The sequence below is a fragment of the Herpailurus yagouaroundi genome, unplaced genomic scaffold, assembly GCF_014898765.1.
Source record: "Herpailurus yagouaroundi ecotype Mexico unplaced genomic scaffold, PumYag 246, whole genome shotgun sequence".
Classification (NCBI taxonomy): Eukaryota; Metazoa; Chordata; class Mammalia; order Carnivora; family Felidae; genus Herpailurus; species Herpailurus yagouaroundi.
Genome location: NW_024412463.1, coordinates 7451499 through 7462828, shown reverse-complemented (window position 1 = coordinate 7462828; position 11330 = coordinate 7451499). Strand labels below are relative to the sequence as shown.

At 58.2% G+C, this 11330-nt stretch overlaps 1 long non-coding RNA gene across 1 annotated transcript; it reads left to right on the top strand.

Annotated features, from left to right (window-relative positions):
* Positions 1-590: 590 nt before the first annotated feature.
* Positions 591-8263, top strand: LOC121019956 (uncharacterized). Its single transcript, XR_005785829.1, has 3 exons — positions 591-2287; positions 3443-3562; positions 7921-8263. It is a non-coding gene; the product is annotated as an uncharacterized LOC121019956 (long non-coding RNA).
* The last annotated feature ends 3067 nt before the right edge of the window (positions 8264-11330 follow it).

Sequence of the window (11330 nt, the reverse complement as noted above, 5' to 3'; positions counted from 1 at the left end):
ACGCCCACCCCAGGACAGAACACCAGGGGGAGGGCATTGCTGCGGACAAAGTGAGTGTTGGCTTTCCCCCCCCTGGGGGGGGGGGGGGGGGGCTCTGGCCTCTGGGATGCCGACGGGTCCTTCCAAAGTATGAACTGCATATCTGCCTATGGTGCCAGCTGATACCAATGAAATAATAGAGCCCAGAATTAGCAGAGAAGTTCATCTTGGCAGCCGGGGAGCGGGGAGGTGTTCTCCAGAAGAGGAAATGGCAAGAGCCTTCCTTTTGCCTTACTGGGAGGGTGTGAATCCCCAGAGGGAGGCATTTCAAGGAGGCTGGCCTCTGCCCGAAGCCGGCCCAGGGCTCCCTTACCAGGCACGATGCCAGACCACTCAGGGTTTCCAGTCCTCAGAGAGCCTGGAGACTGGGAAGGGCGGGGGGGAGGGGGGGTCTTTGGCATTACGGTGACCTGTTTCCAGGTGAGGATCACGGTGGGGGCAGCAACAGCACACGGCACCTAACCCACAGCCAGCAAGCTGACTGCTGCAGGAGGCAACGGTGACCCCTCCCAGGCCCCCCATCCCCCCCCCACCCCCCCACCCCCCCATCCCCCACCCCCCCGTCTACAGACAGACGGGACCGGCAGATGGCAGGGCAGCAGGGCTCTCTGAAGCCTCTACACCCTCAGGGGTTCCCTGAAAACAAGGCTGTGGGACCCCAAAGTGGGGCAGGGGTGAAAACGCAGACCCCACCTCTACGACTCTCCAGGCAGAAGGCCGCAGCCAGCTTGGCAGGAGGGACTGTGGCCTGAGTTGAGGGCAGAGGGGTGGCCAGGGTGGGATCCCCCAGGGCCTTGCGGCCAAGCACAGGAAGAGTCGGGGTTGTATCCTGGGTGCAGTGGGCAGCCGGGGGACAGCTTTGTAAGGACCCGTCTGAGCTGGGCCTCAGCGGCCCTCGGGAAGAAGCTTCAGCCTCGCGTGGAAGGTGGAGCCTAGGCGTTGAGCCCCTGAACTCAGCCGGAGCCGAGCTGCGTCCCCATCGGCTGGTCAGGGGAGGGGAAAGCCTGCCTCCCGCAGGACCAGTGGAGACTCCGAATCACACGGAGGACGGTGCCGTGCCGATGCCCCCACACACCTGCCGGAGGGGGTCCGACAACAGACCGCCAAGCGCGGTGAGACGCTGGTCTGGGCCGGCGGGCACCAACATCTCACGCACTTGGAAATCCGTGGGGCGCTTCCCTGCACGGGTCAGCAGACATGTGCCCCTGGGCCCAGCAGCGCCACCTCCAAGAGGAGGTTCCCAGAGAGCCGAGTACGGGCATCCAGTCGCCTTGCCCCACACGGGCAGAGCTGGGAACAGGCCAGGCGGCCACACTGGGCGAACGGTTCAACCCGCCATGGCCAAGGCTTCCAAGGGGCCACACAGCCATGCACGAGAGGGTCCCGGTAATGCATTCTGCCCCCCCCCCCCCACAAGGCTGAGCAGAACACTAACCTGGACCTGGAGAAGGAACCCAGGTGGGCAATGAGCCCACCCCTGGGCAGGGACCCCAGAAGTCTGTCCGCCTTGGATAAGGCACAACCTTCCACCAGTGACAGAAAGATCAGTGGTTGCCTGGGGGCTCGGGGAGGTGGGATGCATAAGCGCCGGGCCCAAGGGAACTTTCTGGGGGGTGATGATGGAATGTTCTAGATCTTGATCCGGGTGGTGGTCACACACAGGTGTCCAAACTCAGCCCACTTTCCCCTTAAGACCTGTGTATTTCACTGCATGTAAAGACCTTAGTGATTAAAAAAAACCCCAAAACCGTATCTGTAAAAAGGGGTCTGTTTTTTGGGGTTGGGGCCCACGATCTCCTGTCTCGAGCCGCCCAAGCTCCCCAGGCAAAGCAGAAGTTCTGTGCAAGTGGAAAGAGCCTCGCGCGGGGGCTCCTGAGGCCACCGCGCCCGCCTTCCTGCGGCATATCTGTCTTGTTATTGCCAGAGCTGGAGAATTGCTCCCGAGGCGGAATCTTGAATATTCATCTGATTTACGGCCCGCTGCCGACAGCTTTATGAATCCGCCCACCAATACCTGCAGCCAGTCATCAATCTTCCCCCGAGATTGTGCCTTTGCCAGTAACTCATGAATTAAAGAGGCCCCCGGCGGCCCCCACGCCTCCCTCCCCTCGCGGCGCGGCGGGATGGAAGGAGGGCCTGACCCGAAGTCAAAACACTGTTGTCGTCTTGCGGCGGAGGCTCTGGGTGACCTTGGATGACTCACCCAGACTGTCTGCAGCGCGAGCAAGAGAAAACTTGGGAGCCTCAGGTCTGCCTCTTCCCAGCTCTGAGCCTCAGTTTCCCCGCCTGGAGAGACGGGGTGCAGCGCCCCCTCTGCCTGCCTACCTGGGTGGGAGGCGGGGGGAGCGGAGGCAGGAGGGACGTGGCTTCATCTGGGGATGGACAGAGAAGGTGGTCCCCCCGGCCAACTCCCCTCTGTCTCTCGTACACAACGTGAGAACAACGGCACATTTGACTTTCCGGGGGACCCATGGGGGCGCTGAGGGCAGCTAGCACAGCGCTGTGCCCCTGGCAAGCACCCGACAGGGGGCAGGGCTTGCTTATCCAGGAAGGGACAAATGTTCCAGGCTTAGCTCTGGGCTCGGGAAGCAGTTCCAAGGTGTCCTCAGAGCCCACCCCTGGGCAGGGACCCCCGGCGGAAACTGCTGCCCGAAGCCCAGGGCCGCACGGCGGGCTTGCCCAGGAGCCCCGGAGCCCGCCCTGGGGCTAACACTCAGCAAGCGGTGGCCCGGCGCTCAGACCGCCACCCAACCATTGGAAGCATCTGCGAAGCGCTGGGGGGACCCACGCCTGTCTCCCCGGGGTCCGCAGATGGCTGGAAGGCAGAGAGCCCCTCTGGGCTCAGACACACCGGGGTTCAAACGCGGCCCTGCCCTTGGCATCCGGGGACCTTGGCAAGTCCCCCACCCCCCGAGCCCCATAAGCTGGACACTGATGTCACGGCTGCGGCGGAGGGGAGCCTGGGGGGCCCAGAGAGGCGGCCTGCTGTACGGGATGTGACGACGGGTGGCACTGAATGTCTGCCCGACACGGGGCACCACGCGGGTCACTGGTGGCGGGGAGCTGGCTCAGGTCAGCCCTCTTCTTCAGTGGCTTCCCTCAACAAATGTTCATCAGTCCCTTCAGACCACGTAGAGCTCCTAACACCTGTTCCCAAAGACACGCCGAGGGGCGTCCCCTCCCCGGGTCCCGGCTCCCACCAGTGTCTGCAATGTGGCAGTGTCCCGCGGCTTGCCATGTCAGCTCAGGGTGGCCTTCCGAGATCTACACGACCACAGGCCAACCCTCTCCTCTGCAAGGTGCCGGTGCTCAGCGGGCCCCCGGGCCGCCTACAGCATGCACAGCAGACCCGCAGCCGGACTCAACGGCTGGGCCCCTCTGTCCAACATGCTCTCCCCCGCAGGCCTACAGTGAACAGAGGAGGCCATCGCCGTAAAGAGCTGACATTTATTAGGCGCTTACTGTGTGCCAAGCTCATTCGGAACACCTGACGTGCGCCCCTTCTGTGAACTCCCACTAAGAGGTAGGTTTTGTCCCTCTTGTACAAAAGAGGGAGCCGAGGCACAGAGAAGTGAATGAGAATGAGAACAGTGAGCCCCCTCCCAGTGGAACGCTGGCTGGACCGATCCTCCCCACTCTGGCGTGGCCCCGGGCCCCCTGGTACTTAGGAAGTCCTCCAACAAGCAGCCCTGCTCTGGGGGAAAGGTACCTTGGAAGGCGGTGAAGGGGGAGGCAGAGGCCAAGGCTGGGGGCACCAGCTCGCCTACTTGGCATTCCCTGGGAAGGGGTGGAGGGACTAGCCGGAAGCTGACTGGGGAAAAGGTCTCAGCTTCTGAGAACAACATTTCCCGGGGGCTTGGCCTCCACCACGAGGGTTTGTAATCTATGGACTTTTCACCTTGGCACCAGCTCCCTGACCACGTTGGCAGTATTTACCCTGAGGGAGGGGGAGGGGGCCGGGTGGGTGGTGTGCATATGTGTGCACGCGCACTGGAGGGGAGGGTCAGAGCCAGCCAGCTGGATCCGGGTCTTTGAGAGCCTCTGGCTCCTGGGACCTCAGACGGAGGTCTCCCTCCTGGTCTTCCATTCTTGCTCTCCGTCCCCGCCCTCCTTCACCTCTTGCTCTGAGGGTTGTAAAGCTGGTGGACGGATGATGCCGAACCCACGGCCCCCCCCCCTAGGGATTTGCACCCGGGGTGGAGACAAGGGCTAAGATCCAAGCTCCCTCCCTTGCCAGCGCTAAGAACACCCCTACTGCCTCATCTATAGAATGAGGATCATAGTAACACCCAAGGCTGCTAACGTAGCATGCTGGAAAGTGCCTGTCACGCTGTAAGCACTCAGTGAGTGGCAGCCGTTGTCACCAGCCATATGGGTGCTCAGTACATGTTTACTAACTAGAGGGAGGGAGGGAAGAAAGGGTAAATGGATGGATGGGTGGAGGACAGATGGATGAATGTATAAATGAACAGATACCTACACAAGTAAATAACGGTAGGTGGATAGATGGATAGTGGATGTTCAGTCATTCATTAATGAGTATCTATCCATCATCCATCCATCCAACCATCCATCCATCTGTCCATCCATCCATCTGTCCATTGATCCATCCATCTGTCCATTGATCCATCCATCTAACCATCCATCAATCCATCCATCCATCCATCCATCCATCTGTCTGTCCATCCACCCATCCACTTACCCATCCATCCACCCACCCACCCATCTTTCCACCCATCCATCCATCTGCCCATTGATCCATCCATCTAACCATCCATCCATCCATCCATCCATCCATCCATCTATCCACTTATCCATCTATCCACCCACCCACCTGCCCACCCATCCACCCATCCACTTACCCATCCATCCACCCACCCACCCACGCACCCACCCATCCTTCTACCCATCTCTCCATCCCCCATCCACTCACCCATCCATCCATCCATCCACCCACCCACCCACCCATCTGTCCATCCATCCACCCATCTGTCCATCAATCCATCCATCCATCTATCCATCCTCTGTCCATCTGTTATCCATCCATCCATCCATTCATCCTTCCATCCATTCATCTGTGCATCCATCTGTCCATCCGTCCATCCATCCGTCCACCCACCCACCCATCTGTCCATCAATCCATCCATCCATCCATCCATCCATCCTTCCTTCCATCCATCCTTCCTTCCTACCATCTCTGTTGGATGTGTGCATGTGCACATGGCTAGGTGGATGGTGAGTGGGACAGACAGGAAGACAGATACACAGACGGATGGGTAGATGAATGAACAAATGGGTGGCTGGCGGGCCTGATGGGTGGATGGATGGTGGGTGGATGGACGTTCCGACGGACAACTGGATGAATGAACAAATGGAGAGTTAGACGAATGGACAGATGGATTGCTGGATGGCTGGGACCAAAAACTAAATGCTAAATTGCCTCCCTCCCGAAGGTGGCAGATAACAATTGCTTCAGCTCCTGCCTGGTACCACATACATTAACATGGCCACAGGGGGCCGGAACACTGCGGCCTTCACAATCTGCTCATTAGCTGACTCACAGAGCTTTTCACCTATTCAAAGCCAACGGGGTAGCAGCATGACATTTAAGATTTCCTTTCAGCAATCACTTGCTTGGCCTTTCACAGAACACAGCGTGCAGCTGTTCCCTGGCTTATATTCTCCTCCAAAGGTGCCATCAAGCCCCCTGTGTGCAGTAATGAGCCCAGCTTCCCCAGGGCTCAGGGGTGTGTGTGCCCTAAAAAGTTGGGGGCCCCTTTCCCCCCACAACTGCTGTGCCACATTCTCTCTCTGCAAGCAGTGTTACCAATTACCTTAATTACCCTTCAGTTAGGGGGTTTCATTTATAACATAGTGGCAAGGAAGTATTGGAGAAAGAGTTTCCCTGGCAACCAAGTTTTTAAACACAAGATTCTCTGAGTTTTAAAAGACACTTCTCCCCTAATTTCCCCCCTGAAAATTAGCTTGGAACTTTTCGGATGCTGAAATTTTTAGCATAGCAGCAGGCCAGCACTTATGTCTGAAACCATACAAGACCTAGATTTCTCCCCTGCCAGAGGCAAGACCCTGGGAAGCTGTTCAATTTCCTGTGCCATTTTGTTCTTGGTGGATGTAGGCAGGGACCACGGACAGCGGCATTTTGCGAGCCCACGGTCAGTCCCGCTCCCGACGCCAACCCGTGTTCCGGGCTCGGGTCGTTCAAGATTCCTGTTGGCCGAGTTCTGCCATGTGGGCTTGACGGGGAGAGCCCTGGGCCAGCAGATCGGTCTGGGCCCATCTCCCCAGGCCGAGGAGGATGGCACCAGCCAGCACCCCAAAGCAAATAAGTTCAAGGTCTGCTCTGGGTCGTGGCTTCTCCCACTGCAAACTTTCGATCATCAGCTTCCCGTCTCCCCCCTGCACTAACAAAATGAATCCCAGCTCAGGTGCACGACCTGGCTTTCCATAATCTGCTCCAGCCTGGGGGCAGCCCTCTTCCTGCCATCCATACGCTTTGCTCTGACCAAGCCACACTTCCATCCGTTCAGCCCCCGACCGTCTAGACGGCACCTACTCCCTAGTCGCAGTGCACCCGTCCCCCAACATTCCACCCTCCACCCACCTTGACCCTTGTCCACACCCTCCCTCCCCCCCCCGCCCCGAGTCCCCCTGGAACCCCTCTATTTTGCCCCTTAGATCCGGGCTTTCCAAATTTGACTTCATGTCGTGAGCACTGCTCAAAAGCTGCTTCCTCTGAACCTTTGTGGCAATGTGTCTACGCCTCTGGGAGCCATCCAGTGTTTCTGCTCTGTGAGGCTTAGCCATTACTTTGTCTTGGAGGTGCAGGTAGAGCGGAAACATGAGGCAGAGCTCAGTCAGATTCCGGCCCTCACAGCTTGGTGGTTGCGTTACCTGGAGGAGATGGAAGGCTGGATCAGGGCGGCTGCAGAGTTTATGTCTAACGGACCCTACGGAGGCCAGATGAGCCCCTAAGTGGAGGGTGGCTGGTCCATCGGGCGGATGAGGACGTGTGGAGGCCTAGATGGTTGGAGGGCGTAGGGACAGATAGTTAAGCAGAGGGATAAGGGGCTGGGTTGATGGATGGAAAAAAGGAGGGAGGAGGGAGGGAGGCAAATGCAAACTGCAAACGTGCCCGGCCGCCGGGGGGTGGACCAGGAGGCTGGCCATCCAGGAATTCTGAACGGGGCAAAAAGCATGCCTGTGGATTCTTGGTCACAGGAAATAGCGCTCCGGATAACTGGAGGCTTGAAGTTTTTCAGTGACCCTGGGAGAAGGACAGAGGCTCCTGTGGGACCAATTCATTAGGAAGGACAGTCCTGATCAGCTCACCTAAGCACTTGGGCCGGCTCTAAATGGGAGGCAGTCAGAGGGCGTTCAATAACTATTCATTGGAAAGTGACGGATTGATTTTGGAGGCCTGCCGTTCTAGGGAGGCCTGGCCAGCTGGGAGCTGCATAGGCATTTCGCTCATCAGGAGCACAGTCTCTCATATTCGACAGCAGGAAAAACCGACCCTCCGGTGAGCAGCGAGCAGCCCAGCCTCCGGCCTCCGGTCTCGCTCCCGTGTTTGCGCCGTGACAGAACCCGCGCTGCCTCCCTACGAGAACCAGCACTCATGGCACGGGGGAGGCTGAACTTCCTCTGACCCATCTGGGTTCGGATGTGAGGGACCTCAGATTGGAGCAAGTCAACCCAAGGCAACTTGAGTGATAAGCCCGTCCTGGGGATCAATCCGCCCCCGAATCCAGGAAGGCCCTATAGATCAGGGACCTACCCCAAGGAGCTGTTGCGGGGGGGGGGGGGGGGGCGGGGAGGGACAGCGCCAAGCTAGAAGGACATGCGAATACCGTCTCTTTCCAGGAAGGACCAATCCTGCGAGATGCCCGTCACAGACACACCCAGAGGCCACGGGAAGGTGCCAACATCTCCAGCTTGCCGGCTGTCTTCACCCCAGCCTGCGAGGGCCATTCTGACCTGGACAGCCATGCAGACTCTCGCGGGCAGCTGGGAGAGAGAACGGTGCAAACCCCAGGGAGGGCCCTTCACACACACCGGGGGGAGGGCAGTGGGCTTCCAGCAGCTGGCAGCTTGGTTGCCAGACGGGACTTTGGGGCCTCTCATTCCTAGGCAGCGCGTCTGAAAAACTCGCAAATTTCCTAACGTAACTCGGGGAGCCTTGATTGTTAATAAAACTGTCTCTTTACTTCTTCCCTCCAGCTGACTCCCCACGAGAGATGCGGGCGGCGGGGGGTGGGGGGGGCGGGAGGGAATCAGGAAGGGGGGGCAAGGGGAAGACAGATTCACTCTGCCTTATCTCCAAAGCGTTCAGCTAAGTGCCAGAACATAATAAGTGCTCAATAAATAACCACTATTAGAGGAGGAAGAGACGGAGGAAACCAGACAGGTCAGAATTTAATTCTGCCACGCAGGTCTATTGTGCTTCTGTCCAGGGAAAAAGAGCGAAAGAGTATCTCCACTTTCCATCTCCCTCTGCCTCCGGGGCTGACTTTGCGGTGGTGTCCTCCTGTCCCCTTTTGCCCGCAGCCTGTTGAAAAAAAAAAAAAAAAAGAAAAGAAAAGAAAAACCAAAAGCCAATCTGGCATGCTTGGCCGGGCCTCTACCTCCCCAGCCCACAGCCCCTCCGACTTGATGTTTAATTTCCCTGGGTCGAGAGGAAGCGTTCTGATGATCCAAGTTAATTCAAAATGTAAATTTCATCTCCTATCGGCTAATGGCTCTGAGCTCTGCTTTACGTAACGGGACAGCAGCTGCCTGATGAGTCACCGGGGCCTCTGGTGCCCCTGGTCTCTGCTCTTGGTGGTGACGCAGCCCTCGCTGAGGCCTGAGACCGCCGCAGCCTCTGTCCCCGAGGGGGGGGGCGCAGGGGGAGCAGCAGGGAGTTTTACTTACTGAGGGGAGGAAGGTTTATGTTAACCCCGGGGGCCGTGCTCAGCCTGGAGGCTCAAACCTGGAGAGACCCGTCCCCCGGGGCCATTTTGGGTGGCCGGGGGGTGCGTGCCCCTCAGCCCCTGGCAGAGAACTCCACCGTGAGCCAGGGGCTCCCACTGAGTAGGGCGGGCTGGGTTCACCCGGACCCAAAGAGCAGCCTTTTTTTAAATTTTTTTTTTCAACGTTTATTTATTTTTGGGACAGAGAGAGACAGAGCATGAACGGGGGAGGGGCAGAGAGAGAGGAAGACACAGAATCGGAAACAGGCTCCAGGCTCCGAGCCATCAGCCCAGAGCCCGACGCGGGGCTCGAACTCCCGGACCGCGAGATCACGAGATCCCGCGAGATCGCGAGATCGTGACCTGGCTGAAGTCGGACGCTCAACCGACTGCGCCACCCAGGCGCCCCCAAAGAGCAGCCTTGAACCCTGCAGGGGTCAGTGCTTGGATGGCAGCCAAGGCTTCCAGCCGCTGGGTGGCCTGTAACTGCTGTGGTCCTGGAACCGCCCCTGGGCCCCTGAGTGGGTCCCCTTTGTCTTCCTGGGGGATGCTGAGGGCTTCTCTCAACTCCCCGCCTGGGCTTTTGCCCGTGTCCTCGAAGGCAAAACCAGCTACAGGCTGGGAGTTCCCACCCCCCTTCGGTGGCCCGCGGGGAGACGGAGGGGGGAGGGGGCCTGGGGGGCGCCGGTGAGTTTGGGTGTCTGGTGTCACTCCATCCTTCCCGGGGACTTGGCATCGGCCACATTGAGCAGCATGTGAGGGGCGGATGGTGCGATCGAGCGTGAACAGGCGGCTGGGGGCGTTCCCGGGGTGGGACCGCAGGCCAGCTCAGGGGCTTCGGGTGAAGTCTCTGTGGGCCGACCGTGTTCTTCATGCCCCCCAGGGCCTCTCGTCCTCTCCGCCTTGTCCTTCTCCCCACACCTGGACCTGGGCTCCCTAAACCCCAAGTTTAGGGTCCCTCCGAAGAGCCACCAGGCCCCAGCTCCATGACAGGTTGGAGGAGGAAAGACCTCCAGGGGGCCCGGCCGGGCCCGCCACGGGGGGCGGCGGGGGGGAGGGGGAGGAAAGTGGACCCTCCTGCATGGCTGGAGGCCTAGGTGTTCAGGGGAGCACCTGTGTCTAGACCCTCCCTGATGTGGTGACAGGAGCCAAACCCTCCCTCCCATTGCCAAGCCAGTTTGGGTGAGTTTCCTGATCCGCTCTCAGAGCTGGGATGGTCTCGGGTCTCCTGATTCCGGGGTTCTTCTCTGTGCCAAAGTGTGCGGTTACGGCCTTGGACTCAATGAGCCGGCCTGGAACCCGAGGCTCCTGGTGGGCCCAGCACTGCCACCTGCTGGCCTCATGGCTTTGTCAGGCTTCTGTCCTCTGGCCCGTGTCTCCTGGAAGTCGGTGAAAGAAATGATTCTTATGGTGCTCGTGATAACTGGGAGAGGTTCACGGGCCTGGCATTAAATGACATTGAACCCCATAATAAAAACAGTCTGTCCTTTTTTTTCCAATTTCTCGGAATCCGCCCGGGCTGCTCCTGCCACCCTGCCTCCCTCTTCCTCGTTCGTGTCCCCTTTTGACAAGGTGAGCGTGGGCTCCGACTCAGGGCCTCTGGCAAACAACACGTTTCTAAGGTGAGTTAAGAGACACCTCTGTTTTCGTTGAGTGTATTCTTTTTAAAAAAAAAAAAAAAAAAAAAACACCTTTTGAGCTGTAACTCACGTACCAGAAAATGCATCCACTTGAAACGCACAATTCCACGGTTTTTAATATGGTCACAGGGTCTGCAACCTTCGTGGAAATCTCATTTGAGAATCTTCGGCACCCCGAAAACAAAGCCCGTACCTGTTAGCAATCCCTCCTCGTTCCTCGATGCCTCCCCCTGCCTGTTCCCAGGCAAACACAAATCTAATTTCTATCCCTGTGGATTCGCCTGTGCTGGACATTTACTATAAACGGAATCAATCAGTGGCCGTGTCTTCCGTGGCGGGCATCTTTCACTTAGTGTTGAATTGATGTGGTTACTTTAGCAAAGAATGCTGGGTTTTAATCAGTGGTTGGGAGGCACTATTTTCTTCTAGAACAAACTTCTTTCAGTCTGCTTATTTTTTTTCCAATTAATCGATCATTTGCTCGAGTTACCAGCTTTCCGTGGGAGGTGGGATGCTCACTAGAACTTTTGGAAAACACAGTGCACTTCCTGTCCAGGGGGCCTGGGGGTACCTTCGCTGTTGGTTCTCTGATTTGGGGAACTTTTCGTCTCCCTCCTCTCTCCAACAGCCTCCAAGCCCCTTCCTTCATCCACCCTGACTGTCCTCAAAACCCCATCGCATG